A 15,486-nucleotide genomic window follows, 5' to 3' on the forward strand; every position below is an offset into this window, starting at 1 on the left:
GTATAATAAAGGCTGGTGAATAAGCATACTATAAATGAACAAAGAAAAAAAAAAGCCCAAGATTCTGGAAAATAGCTGGCACTGCTTCAGAAGCAGATCAATCACCACTCCTAGTACAAGGTAGCTTTTTATGTCCCTATAATTCTGCTGGAATTGATACAACTTTCTGTGACCTTTAATTTTAAAAGTTCCACTCAAAAGTCAAATGTTGAAGGTTAGACCTCCAGTAGCACACAGCTTGCTGCACTTAAATCCAGAAACAATAAATCGCAACAGGTAACTCCAGCTGGTGTATTTAGGTAAACCTAATTAGTATATAAACCATGACAGTACAGTATAGGTAGTCCTCAACTTACAACAGTTCATCAAGTGACCATTCAAAATTACAACAACACTAAAAAAAGTGACCTAAGACTGTTTTTCATACACACAACTGTTGCAGCATTTCTATGGTGACATGACCAAAATTCAAATGCTTGGCAACTGGTCCATATTTATGATGGTCCTGGGATCGTGGGATAAGCTTTGGCCCTCTCCTGACAAGCAAAGTCAATGGGGAAGCCAGATTCACTTAAAAACCGTGTTAACTAACTTAACAATTGCAACAATTCACTTATCAACAGTGGCAAGAAAAGTCGTAAAATGGGGCAAAATGGCTTAACAAATATTTTACTTAGCAACATAAATGTTGTGTTCAACTGTGCCTGTAAATTGAGAACTACCTGTATTACTATACTGTAAAATCACTGCTACTGGCAAGATTTGGAAATAATAAAAGGTACACTGAGAAGCAAACAGCATTTTCTGTATGGATTGTAGCAATTCCTCCCCAGCAAAAGGGGCAATTGTTGGGGGGAAAAAACCAGGCAGGAACAAGTTGTTAATCATATTCTGTACTTGATCAGATGCTGTGGGGACATAATACTGAGCCCATTAGTGTGTTTATTTTTGTATTAAGAATTTCCCATTGACTTTAGTGAACATTTCAAGTAAGTAAATATGCATAACAAGTAGGTGAATACACTATACTGTCATATCTAGCAGGCAATTAACTTACTCCTAATTTTTCAGTTTTATTTGTTTAACCACTCTTAAAAGAAAAAGTATTTTGAACACATATACACAATCATATTAGCATAGTTTATTAACCAGTTTATCTGTTTTACATTTGCAACTATGTCTATGAAGTTTTCGATCAGTGTGTGTTACCTGCTCTAAGATTTGCCAGTGAAACATAGACAGGAACTTCACAATCGATAGAAAGCTACGAGTGGCACAAAGAGCCATGGAAAGATACATGCTCAGCATTACAAGACAAGATAGAAAGATCTGCACATGGAGAACAAAGGAAAATATACAATATCATCAAAGAGTAAAAGAATTGAAATGGAAATGGACTGGTCACATGGCAAGAAGAACTGATGGCAGGTGAACCAAGGCAGTCATAGAATGGATCCCACTTGATAAAAACTGTCCATGAAAGAGACCTAAAAATAGATGGATCAAGACAACAGAAACTATTGCAGGCCCAATTGACAAAAGCTCAGGACCATATTGAATGGAAACATGCCGAAGTGGCCTTCATCCTGCAGTGGATAAACAATGGCTAAGGTGATGATACGATAATGTATTCTAATTGTTTTTTTTAAAAAATATTTTTATTATTTTTACATTTAAAAACAATGCAATACGGCGGAGTCGGAGTGACCATACATTCACATTATATACAGCTAATTTCAACCATTAACAGTTAAACTACTTGATACATTGTCTCTCCTTCTGTCCAATCACAATATATACATTTGTTCCAGTCTTGTCATCTTGTCTTATACCAATCATAACATCTATTCCATACCTCAAAATATTCTGGTTCCCCTTTATTTTTAAGTTCAAGAGTGAGCCTATCTGCTTCTGCACAGGCCAACACTTTTCTGATTATATCTAGCTCTGATGGTGTATTTTCTTTTTTCCAATACTGTGCATAGGTTATGCGCGCTGCAGTTAGTATATGTATAATTAGATAAAGTGTATCTTTCTTAAACCCCTCCGGTATTATGCCTAGGAGAAAAGTTTCTGGTTTAAACATAATTTGTTCTCCCACCATTTGTTCATTTTCCAATATTTTTTTGCCTCATTGCACGTCCACCACATATGATAGAAAGTGCCTGGTGTTTTTTTACACTTCCAACAGTTTGGGGCCAGATTTTTGAACATTTTGGAAAGCCGTGCTTGGGGGAGATGCCATCTGTAGAACATCTTATAAAGATTTTCTTTATACGCCGTAGCCAATCTTATTTTCTGATTAAGTATCCAAAGTTTTCCCCACTTAGCCAATTCCACATTGTAACCGAAATTTTTCGCCCAGGCGGCCATAGTTTCTTTGACATGTTCCTCCTCTAGCTTATATTCCAACAAGAATCTATACAGCACTTTGATCAGTCTATTTTCTGACTGTATCAAAAGTTTATCTAATATTGTGTAGTCTTTGGCAATGTATTATAATTGTTATTGCAAGCCTTTTTTTAGTTTATTTTGGTCTTCTTGAGAGCTGAGAAGTGAAGTAAACAGCAAAACAGATGGCAGTAAGGTATCATTCTTACCATTTTAAAGAGGTGAACCGCAGGAAAAATATGTGAATAAATCCGGTCCAAGGTTACTTACTCAATCAATATCAGAACTATGGATAAAAGCCAGGAATCCCATTTGAAAGGACTAGAGACATTATTTCTGTGTTGATTAAGCTGCATGGCTTTTGATCTCCCAAACCTTTGCCTTGTTGCAAAGGGCATGCACTGCTGTGCTCAGCAAGGCAGCTGGGCATCTGCAACCTAAAAAGAAATTCAGAATGTCAGTTCTGCAAGCTAAATGCTGGAGTTTTCCCCCACTTGCTCCCTAGCTGGAATAGACCTGTACACTTTAAAAAAAAACATATCAAGCTATTTTTTGCTACAGCTTGGGAGACAGTATAGAAAAGCAAAAGTGAGAGAATGATCAGGGAGAAATTGTTTTTGTGTCACATCTATTTTTAAATGTTTGGGCGGCATTCTACTACAACAATGATTGTAAGAAAGGGCTGCATATGATTGAGATCAAGGTGGGTTCCGGCAGGCAATACTGCTGGTTTGCTTATGTGCAAATAAAAATTGTTCTGTGCATATTCAGAAGTGAAAAACAAGATGGCGGCGCCTATGGTGCCACCCAGAGAACCAGTTTGGGGGTGTGGCAGGCCTAGTTCGCTGCCAGTTCCAGAAACCCAGGCCGCCAAACTACTACCGGGTCAGCCAAACCGGAGAAACCCACCACTGATTGAGATACTTTGCTTATGCACTAGCCCTTTCTTGAACTTGGAAGCTAGGGTTCTCTTACTGGGAAGTACAGGGAAGTATCAAGAATCACATTTATCTATCTGCTAATATTAATATAACGTCCCAATCCAAAGATGCTGACCAGCACAAATAACAATCCCTTTCCACAGCCAATTCAGCATCAAAACACAAACCAGATGTCACCCACAATTCCTCATTATGGGCCATAATGCTGAAAAAGAATAGTTAGAGCAGGTTTTCTCAATCTTGGCAACTTTAAGGTGTGTGAACTTCAACTCCCAAAATTCCCCAGCCAGGCATATCCCAAACCCTTGGTGTTTGAGAGAATAGGTCTGCTTTTTGATTCAAACCTTCCTGTTATTTCTTTTTTTAATGGTGGGGGGATCTTCAGCAGATCCCCTTGATGTCTGGATCTGATGAGCACAAAAGCTTAATAAGCAGGAATGTGGAGGTATTAGAGACTTACATATAAAATTAGTTTTTGGTCTGCATTGTCAGCATCCTCCCGATATTCTCAATAGTTTACGGAGCAGCAAAACAAATGCCAAGAAAATAAATCTCCTTCTGGCTACCCAGCAAGATAAGGATGCATATGGAACTTTAACCATCTGGAATTCTGATTCAACTTACTTTACACTTGCATACAGAAACTATGTTGATCCATTTACTAAGGCCCCCTATTAGCAGTCTTTCCATATTTCAATGCCATCCCATAACCCAGTGATGGTGAACCTATGGCACGCATGCCACAGGTGGCACGCGGAGCCATTTGTCAGGGCACACGAGGCGCTGCCCTGTCAGCTGGCCAGCGCGCATGCGTGCTGGCCAGCTGAGTTCACCATTTTTAAAAGCCATTTTTTCACCCTCCCCAGGCTCCAGAGGCTTTATAGGAGCCTGGGGAGGGTGAAAAGAGCCTCCCCCGCCCCTCCGGAGGCCCTCCGGAGGCTTCAGAGACTGTCCGGAGGCTTCCCTGAAGCCTTCGGAGCGCTCAAAACGACCCTCCGAGCAAACCGGAAGTCACTTCCAGTTTGCTCGGAGGGTCGTTTTAAATGCTCCAAAGGCGTCAGGGAAGCCTCCGGACCGTCCCTGAAGCCTTCGGAACACTTAAAACAACCCTCCGAGCAAACCAGAAGTCCGGTTTGCTCGGAGGGTCATTTTAAGCATTCTGAAGGCTTCAGAGAAGCCTTCGGACGGTCCCTGAAGCCTCCGGAGGGCCTCCGGGGGGGCAGGGGAGGCTCTTTTCACCCTCCCCAGGCTCCTATAAAGCCTCTGGAGCCTGGGGAGGGTGAAAAAAGCATGTAAAATGGGGGGGATCGCACCTGTTGTGCATGCATGCGCACTGGGGGGGGTTGCACATTGCATTATGGGTACGGCATGCCTGCATACGACCCCCCTGCACTCCCCCACTTGTGGCACGCGAGCCAAAAAAGGTTCGCCATCGCTGCCATAACCTGTAGGATAGGTTCAGAAAAGCATTTAAAAATACCTACCGTAGTTATTTTACTTGATCATACAATATATTGTATTTTATTGTTTTTTAAATATTTTCTCAAGATTTGCTACAGTTTTCTTAGCAGAAATGCCATTCTGGGTGCTGTTCTCACTGATTTCATAAAGATGTTGATTTTTTTGGGGGGGGGGAGCTGAATTTATTAATGATGCTTTGTCTTCAGTGTATTGAAAACCACAGATGTTTCTGCTGAATTACTTATTCCGACTCTGTAAATACTGTAGTAATTTCTTTTCCCACTGATGGAGATAGTTATCTCACCTCAACTCATCTCCTGGGATCAAGTCAGGTACTAATTTTTCTTTGCCCCCATTCTAGCCACTGTCATTCAATACCATACACCTAAAGTTTGTCTCTTTCTATATGCATTTCTTAGAATTTTTTTTTCTCCTTTGTCCAAGTCAACCATAATAGTGACATATAATTATGGTAATGGGTATGGAGGAAAAACTCCCAGTTGTCAAATTTCTAATATGTTATCATTTCACCTTCACAAGGATGCTAAACACATAGGAAGACTGTCAGCTAGGAAGCCTAGAAGATTATAGTGGTTTTGTTACTATTTTCTCCCAAAATTGATATTTCCTTATATAGTTCCTCTCGCACAACTTCTCACCTCTCACCATCCAATCAGGGACAAACATGCATACTAAAGAATATGAATGGTAGGTAGAAGAATGCTAGCAATTCAGAATAAAGGTGCATTTTTCAACATTCAATGGCCAGTAGTAAAAAGTGGATAATATTTCTTTACATTCCATATTAGTCAGCTGTACAAAAAAGAGAGAACACGGATTGGAACACAGAATTGTCTGTGTGTTCTCACTATTTTGAGGCTGATGAAAATGAAATTTAGGTTTGTTTCTAATTGTATTTTATGGAAAAGCTGGTAGCTTTTCCATAAAATACAATTTTGGACCGGGACGCCCTTCACACAGTCACTCACGCGCTTGTGACGTCCCGCCTGGACTATTGCAATGCTCTCTACATGGGGCTCCCCTTGAGATGCACCCGAAGGCTGCAGCTGGTCCAGAATGCGGCCGCGCGGGCAATCATGGGTAGTACCAGGTACTCCCATATAACACCTCTCCTGCGCGAGCTGCACTGGATACCTGTGGCTTTTCGGGTGCGTTTCCAGGTGTTGACTATCACCTTTAAAGCGCTCCATGGCACAGGACCTAGCTATCTGCGGGATCGCATCCTACCCCACACATCCCTGCGACCAATTCGCTCTCACAGAGAGGGACTCCTCCTGGTGCCGTCCACTAAGCAATGCCAGCGGGCGGCGCCCAGGAGTAGGGCCTTCTCTGTGATGGGCCCGACCCTCTGGAATGACCTCCCCCCCCGATATTAGAACTACCATCGATCTCCACTCCTTCCGCAAGAAACTCAAGACCCACCTGTTCCAATTAGCTGGCCTGGCCCAATCGTAGTTTTAATCTTCAATCCTCCTGGCCGGTATTTTAAATTTTTAGGGGTAGACTTTTAAGCTGTTTTTAATTTTTACTATTATTGTACAGACTCTATATTTAATTCGTTTTTAAGGGGTATCTAATATATTTTTTATTGTGTATACGGTTTCTTAGCTCTGTCTGTACACCACCCCGAGTCCCTTCGGGGAGAGGGGGCGGTCTATAAATTCAATAAATAAAATAAAAAATAAAAAGAAATACTGCCATGAAAAGGCCTGAATCTCAGTATGGCTTTTAATGCTTGTGCTTTATGATGGGATACATTAGCTATAATTTCTACCTTTATAGATTGTAATTTTATATTCTAGATTTATTATAAAATATAGAAAATATTTTATGGATGTACTTAATTAAATCAGTACAATTGCAAATGGATGTTATCGGATGAAACAAATTTAAGACTGAAAACATTAAAAACAAAACCACAAAGTGCAGAGGAACCAACCTAACTAACAACAAATTAGGTTTCTTCATATATATATATATATATATATATATATATGTGTGTGTGTGTGTGTGTGTGTGTGTGTGTGTGTGTGTATTTATTATAAAATATAGAAAATATTTTATGGATGTACTTAATTAAATCAGTACAATTGCAAATGGATGTTATCGGACATATATATATCACACACACACAAAAATAAATAAATAAATGTAATGTTTGTTTGTTCAAAATCTCAAATTTTCGAAAGTTCTTCACCGATTGCTTTGAAATTTTGACACAACATTGCATTCGACTATGCGCATGTTTATATATATATATATATATATATATATATATATATATATATATATATATATATATATATATATATATATATATATATATATAATAGATGTCACACCTGTGACAGGTAAAAACATGCTTTTAAAAAAATCAGCGCCATCTGCTGGACGTAAAAGCACCACCCTATACTAAATATTTCACGATTCCATTTCAATGTTTCCGATTGCATTGTTATATTGAATGTTCATAGATTTCAATTTATTTTCATTTTGATTTAATTATTTTGTGTGACATTGTGTTGGAATTCAGCTGTGTCATTTACCATAGCGTTCAGCTGTTCATTTTTTGATTATAGTATATTCGGAACAGTTCGTCCTCTCTCCAGCTTCCTCCTCCTCCTCAGGGGACGCCAGCCGCCTCCTCTCGCCATTACCGCTGAAGGAAGCCGGGTTGGGGGCTGCGGCCTCCTCCTGGCCTCCTCAGCTTGGCCAGGCTGGGACCTGTGGGTGCGTCCTCCGTGGCAGCTCTTGCAGGGGCCAGCGTGGCTCACTTCCATGCGGGGGCCGCCTCTGCCGGGGGACTTGCACATTCTCTTTTCTTTCTTTTCAATTTAACCAGACTGGGCCACAGCAACGCGTGGCCGGGTACAGCTAGTATATATGTGTATGTATATGTATGTGTATGTGTATATGTATATGTATATGTATATGTATATGTATATGTATATGTAGGTATATATGTATATATGTATATGTATGTGTGTATATATATGTGTGTTGTATTTGTACTGATAAATAAATAAAGGGACACACATACATCATACATACATACATACATACATACATACATACATACATACATACAAATGATTATAGGAACTGAGCTGCTTTTCCTGAACATTTTTGCACTGCAGATGCTGAAGTGTCCTTTCACTCTTCTGTGGAATATGCCATACCCATTGTATCAATCAGAAGGGAAGGTGAGAAGGAAAAGCGTTTGAACAGAGGAGACTTGTCATGCAGCTCCTCTGAGATTTGAGAAAGTAACCTCTTTTCTGTAGCCCCTTTCTACTCAATGAATTTCATCAAAATGGATTGAAACAAGACTGCCTTTTGTTGATGGGAATGAATAGACTGAAGAAAGGTCAGACATAAATGCAATAGTTGAAGTTGTATTACATGGTATAATTGGGTACTGAAGAACCTTTACAACAATCAATACAGATATGTAGATGTATGTACATATACACAGATGTAGATATTTACACATACAGGTCAGGGGTGGATTCCTGTACCAGTTGGTACCGGTTGGTACCGGTTCGCTTCACGCATGCTTTGTTGCTCACGCATGCTCAGTTGATTGTAAATTGTTCTGTGCATTTGCGGAAACATGCTGTCAATGGCAGAAGACACCAGGAAACCGGTTCGGGGGCGTGGCCAGCCTGGGTCTCTGCTGATTCTGCAACTCAGGCCAAATCACTGCTACCATTTCGGTCAAACTGGCTGAACTGATACAGACACAGTAACCTTGAATCCTTTTTCCATTCTGACCTTATTATCTGTAAATAGCACCCTACTACCACAGTGGATACATAGAAAGCATTTCCCCCCATATATTCCATTTTAAATAAGGTATTTTGAGATGGCAATTTATTTATTTATATGCCAAATTTATATGGCTGCCCATTTCATACGAAGTGACTGTGGTAAAACATACTACAAAATCAATTAAAACAGTTCTTTTTGTATGCTAAACAAGTAAACAAATTCTTCAACACTGTACCTATAGTGCACCCTTTTTCAGGGTTTTCCTCATTTGAAAGTTATGCACTGATTCTGTTTTCATGATAGATTCACCTACTCTTAATCATAGTTTCACTAATTTGTGGTGTAGTTGGTTGAATACAGCATTTATCTATAGGGTGATTTGTTCTCTTAGTTTTTATTTTCAATTCAAAAATGCCATTTATTATTGATAAGCTGAAATGAAGCAAGATGAAATACTGTGCTAAAAACAAAACGCCAAAATGATCCAACCATTTAAGTAGGTTCAAAATGCTCATTGTTCCCCCAGTATACCATCCCTGCAGCTGTCCTGCTGGTGACCTCTCTTTCAGTGACGTGCGGTGAGGGTTATGGCTGGGGAGGCTGGTGACGTCATCAGGAAGGCGGGGAATGGGACCACGTGTGCAGACCACGTGTGCAGACCACGTGGTCTCGTTCTCCGCCTTCCTGAGTGAACATTAAGGGGACCGCGGCGTAGCATTACTTCCTCTACCGGCACCAGTCCCTTTCACCCCGCTCAAGCCTTGCCGCCTGCAGCCACCGCCCGCCCTCACTGCTCCTTTCGTTGCTTGCCCGCCCGCCTCTAAGGCACGCCAAAGCCTCCTTCGTCCCCCCCCAGCGCGCGCCCTTTTTATTTCCCGCGACACCCTCCCCCATTTCGGGAAAGCTTTCCCCATTGCCTGGGGGTTGAGGGGGGCAGCTCCTCTCCCCCCACTCCCTCCGTCCCTGCCTCTCTCCTCAGCCCCAAAGCTCCGTCCGCGCGACTCACTTCCAAGGCGATGGCTGCTCCATCCCGCTCCGGCTCTGGAAGCAAAGATCAGGCTGCGTCGGTCGCTCGCTCGCCGGACTGCTTCGGCGCCATTCTGGCTACCTTCGTCCATCCGCACCCGGGAGATGCGGAAGCAGTCCGGTGGACGAGTGACCGAAGATCTCGCTGCCTCGCTCGCTGCCTCACTCGCTCGCTCGCCGGACTGCTTCGGCGCCATTCTGGCTCCCTTCGTCCATCCGCGCCCGGGAGACGCGGAGGGAGAAATGTTGTCGGCGCCTCCAGATGACGAACCAGTCGCTTGCTTTCGTCATCGGGAGGCCGATAACATTTCGGCCTCCATGTCTCCCGGGCGCGGATGGACGAAGGGAGACAGAATGGCGCCGAAGCAGTCCGGCGAGCGAGCGAGCAAGGCAGCGAGATCTTCGGTCACTCGTCCACCGGACTGCTTCCGCATCTCCCGGGCGCGGATGGACGAAGGGAGCCAGAATGGCGCCGAAGCAGTCCGGCGAGCGAGCGAGCGAGGCAGCGAGATCTTCGGTCACTCGTCCACCGGACTGCTTCCGCATCTCCCGGGCGCGGATGGACGAAGGGAGCCAGAATGGCGCCGAAGCAGTCCGGCGAGCGAGCGAGCGAGGCAGCGAGATCTTCGGTCACTCGTCCACCGGACTGCTTCCGCATCTCCCGGGCGCGGATGGACGAAGGGAGCCAGAATGGCGCCGAAGCAGTCCGGCGAGCGAGCGAGTGAGGCAGCGAGATCTTCGGTCACTCGTCCACCGGACTGCTTCCGCATCTCCCGGGCGCGGATGGACGAAGGGAGCCAGAATGGCGCCGAAGCAGTCCGGCGAGCGAGCGAGCGAGGCAGCGAGATCTTCGGTCACTCGTCCACCGGACTGCTTCCGCATCTCCCGGGCGCGGATGGACGAAGGGAGCCAGAATGGCGCCGAAGCAGTCCGGCGAGCGAGCGAGCGAGGCAGCGAGATCTTCGGTCACTCGTCCACCGGACTGCTTCCGCATCTCCCGGGCGCGGATGGACGAAGGGAGCCAGAATGGCGCCGAAGCAGTCCGGCGAGCGAGCGAGGCAGCGAGATCTTCGGTCACTCGTCCACCGGACTGCTTCCGCATCTCCCGGGCGCGGATGGACGAAGGGAGCCAGAATGGCGCCGAAGCAGTCCGGCGAGCGAGCGAGCGAGGCAGCGAGATCTTCGGTCACTCGTCCACCGGACTGCTTCCGCATCTCCCGGGCGCGGATGGACGAAGGGAGCCAGAATGGCGCCGAAGCAGTCCGGCGAGCGAGCGAGCGAGGCAGCGAGATCTTCGGTCACTCGTCCACCGGACTGCTTCCGCATCTCCCGGGCGCGGATGGACGAAGGTAGCCAGAATGGCGCCAAGACAGTCCGGTGGACGAGTGACCGAAGATCTCGCTGCCTCACTCGCCGGACTGCTTCGGCGCCATTCTGGCTCCCTTCGTCCATCCGCGCCCGGGAGATGCGGAAGCAGTCCGGTGGACGAGTGACCGAAGATCTCGCTGCCTCGCTCGCTCGCTCGCTCGCCGGACTGCTTCGGCGCCCGGGAGACGTGGAGGCAGAAATGTTGTCGGCCTCTCGATGACGAAAGCAAGCGACTGGTTCGTCATCCGGAGGCGCCGACAACATTGCTCCCTCCGCGTCTCCCGGGCGCGGCCGGACGGATGTATATAATATTATATATAGTATATAATATTATATACTATTATTCCATGAAGAGAGGTGAGGCCCTGCCTCCCCTGCCTCTAGTGACCGCACGTCACTGCTCTCTTTAGGGCACCAATTAGGCCATAATAGAAGGGCAACTGAATCTCAGCTTCTGTTTTCAGTGGGCATCTTCAGTTAGCGAGGGTGTGTCTCTGCAAAAATGGCTGCCATTGTCCAAGGTCAGGAATTCTTAGAGAAGGGAAAACATAATTTGCTGACTCCACACATAATCTTATTTGCAGATATTTACAAACCTCATTATTTGCACAGGAGAACTAAAGGGACAGCTGTATTTGAAAGCTGCTTCTCCACATTTTGAAGCCTGAAATGGAATATTCAGCTCCACATGTTTCTGCTGCACAAGGCTAATGAAATAATAGCAATATCACTGTTAAGTAATTAAGCTCCCCATTAGAAGAGCGAGTATGCAGAGAAGTGTAATGAGGGTGATATGGAATAACATGCACAAACCAGCATACAGAGACACTGAATAGTATAAAAATATAGTAGTTTACTATGTAGAAATATAGAGGTATTCAGAGTCCGGTTAACAGTCCAAGTCATACACGGTTCAGTAATTCAGTTATAAAAATAGTCAGTCTAACACACAAAGTATAGCTAAACAGTAGCAAACCACAATACCTCAAAAATACACCGACCAGCGTCTAACAAAACAGAGAGAGAGATCTAACAACCATTCTGGCTCCCCCTTATGGTTGCTTGAGGTAACAAGCCAATTACATCTGTTAAGCATTTAAAGTAACAGTAAAGTAATCATAGCTTATATACATTGCCAAGCCAAGCCTAGGGTTACATCCCCAACAATCACCATAGAGTAGAAGGTTCATGAGGAAGGCCTAATGACTCCTTCCATTCATAGTGGTGGGAACCAACAAAATATAAATTCTTCAGCTTTTCAATCAAGCCCTTAAATTATTGGATTGGATGATGAAATCAACCAGGATATAAAATCACCTTTAAAAAAACAAAACCTTCATATACTGGATTGCTCTGAGAAATTAGCTAGAGATGCCCTGTTCAGATAGTGTAATAAATTGATGGCCTTTTATAAATGCATTAGCAAGAGGAATGTGTACCCAAGTCAAGCCTTGACTCTTACTCTCTTTTTCATTTCTGATATGGTTAAAGCTAATGGTCAGATAACTACATTTTCTTTGCCCAGGATATCGGAAACCTCCTCCAGCCTCCTTAATTTGTGAATATTAGTGACTGAAATGTTACACATGCAATATGTGGTACCCAGTGACGTGCGGTGAGGTTTATGGCTGGTGAGGCTGGTGACGTCATCAGGAAGGTGGGGAATGGGACCACGTGTGCTGGAGGCTGAGGCTGCCTCAGCCTCCAGCACACGTGATCCCATTCCCCGTAATCCGGGAGCGCCGACAACATTTCTGCCTCCGCAGCTCGTGGGCGCGGACGGACGGAGGTAGCCAGAGTGGCGCCGAGGCAGTCCGGCGGGCGAGCGACCGAGGATCAGGCTGCCTGATCCTCCATTGCTCGCTCGCTCTTTCGTCCGCCCGGACCGCCTCGGCGTCACTCTGGCTACATCCGTCCGGCTGCGCCCGGGAGCTGCGGAGACAGAAATATTGTCGGCGCTCCCGGATGACGAAGCCACGAAAGCGACAGTCATCGGCCGGACAGATGTATATAATATTATAATATTATAATATTATATATATATATATGTATGTATGTATGTATGTATGTATGTATGTATGTATGTATGTATATATATGTATTTGTGTTACAATCCCTGGTATGACTAAATATGGGAGGAAGGTCACTACTCCCTCTTTTACTGGCAATTAAAAAGAGGAACCGGCTGAAATTTCACATTGCTCCTGGAAGCACCAAGCCGGAAGCACCAAGCCGGAAGCAGCAGCCTGAAGATGATGAATGAGACTTCATCGAAACGTCGTGAAGATACTTCCAATTCTACGTGGGAGAAAACCCGAACAACCAAAGACGTACATATATATATATATATATATATATATATATATATATATATATATATATATATATATATATATATATATATATATATATATATATATATATATATATATTTATATTTATATTTATATTTATATTTATATATATATAATATACTATTATTTCATGAAGAGAGGTGAGGCTCTGCCTCCCCTGCCTCCCCTGACCGCACGTCCCTGGTGGTACCCTGTTTCCCTGAAAATAAGAGCTTCCTGGATAATAAGTCCAATCAGGCTTTTGAGTGCATGCTCTAAAATAAGCCGCCCCTAAAAATAAGCCCTCTCCAAAAATATTGCAACACAGCAGCAGCCATGAGTTAACAATGCTCGCTGCCTCCTGCACCTCCAAAATAATAAGATCTCCCTGAAAATAAGGCTAAGTGCTTATTTTGGGGGTCAAAAGAAAATAAGACCCTGTCTTATTTTTGGGGAAACACGGTAATACTGATCCTAAAGTGCAATTATGAATCAAAATAGATTGGACTTCCCTAAACTTCTCCCAGAGTTTCCAAGCAATGGTTTTGTTGTTGAGAATGGATGATAAAAATTGGTAGCAAAAAACCTAAAGAAAACTGAGGATCTTAGACCACTTCTCTGCAGTAGCTGTTTTAGTCATTCTGCACTCAGAATCAGTTCCACAATTGCTCACACTTTGCTTCCTAGAAATGCTGACTCCTCCCCAGAAGTCTACCAGTGGACATTTCAGTTGACCAATAGAAGAATACAGAAATAGATTTCCAACCAGTTCCCTCTCCCTTATCCCAACCTCATATTTAATATAAATTCTGTTCTTTTCCTTGTGATTTTTTTTAAAGATGGCTGATTGCTATGTGGAAGAGTTGCAAACCTAGCCGCTTTGCTCAGTGCAAAAGACCAGAGTGTGAGTAGTGCAATGCTATGGTGTTTTTAACCACTGGAAACACCCAGAAGCTGAAGAAAAACTGAAATGAAAATGTAAAAGATTATGCTGAGGCTGAGAGAGGAGGGATACTTGAGGCACAAACAATCAGCAAAGGGGAAAGGTTGTTGTTGGCTCATCAAAGAAAGTCTGTTAGCTTGTCATGCATACAATCTAGGAAAGAGGAATTCCAATGCTTCAAAAAGATTCAATCATAATTAACTTAGTTGTGTGGGAGGGCTGGAGGGTTTCTATCTCAATTTTTAAGATTTAAGACCCCCAGCTCTCAGTTCCTGGCAACGGCACCCATTTTAAAAAGTCAGTTGAAGTTTGTTTATGTTCTGCATTTAAAGCACTTGAACCCCCCCCCCCTTCCCATCCCTGCAAGGACCAATTATTCTGTATGCAAAAGTGCAGGGGCTGTCTTTATCCTGAGCCAGATGTGCCAGAAGTTAATCGATTTAACTAACAAAACCAGGGGTGGTTCCAATTCTGGAGGGGTACAATGTTCCGTAAAAATACAATTAGATCATTTAAGTCAACAGCAAAACAGTACAAAATAACTCAGATTTTAGCCTGTTTCCCATTACGTGTCCATTGAGTGGCTAATCCATCTGAATAAATAAATAGATATAAAGCACATTTTCTTTACAATCTGGACCTTGTGGCTTGAATATGTTGTTTCATATTTAATTGCCATAAGTTGCTTTGTCTTTTGCTTTATCTATTCATTCATTTCTTAATGGAAAGGACACTCCTGTGCTTTGTTCATTCTAAGGCTAGTTATCTCTCTGTTATAATTACTTTGGTCTTCTTTATATTTAATTTTAGTTCCATTTTTTCCACCGCAGTCTTTGATTTTATTAGTTGACCTTGCAGGTCCTTAGCATTTTCAGCTAACAAAGAGTGTCATCAGCAGATTATTGATGTTTCTTCCTCCAGTTTTAAAATCATGCTCATCTTCTAATCCAGCCTCTCTTAAAATATATTCATCATATTGATTGAATAAAAAAGGGAAGTCTCATTACTTTGCTAACCTGGAAGCAGTCTGTTTTATCATGTTCTGCCTGTATTGTACTTTCCTGACCTACAGTTTCTTTCGAAGACAATGAGATATTCTGGGACCTCAATTTTTCTAAGCACATTCTGCAGCTTTACATGTTCAATACAACTGAAGACCTTTCTATAATCAACACAGCACACAGTGTCTTATTTTTTATATCATTTGTCTTAATTGACCCACACCTCACTT

This window comes from Natrix helvetica (assembly GCF_964273705.1).
Source record: "Natrix helvetica genome assembly, chromosome: 4".
Lineage (NCBI taxonomy): Eukaryota > Metazoa > Chordata > Lepidosauria > Squamata > Natricidae > Natrix > Natrix helvetica.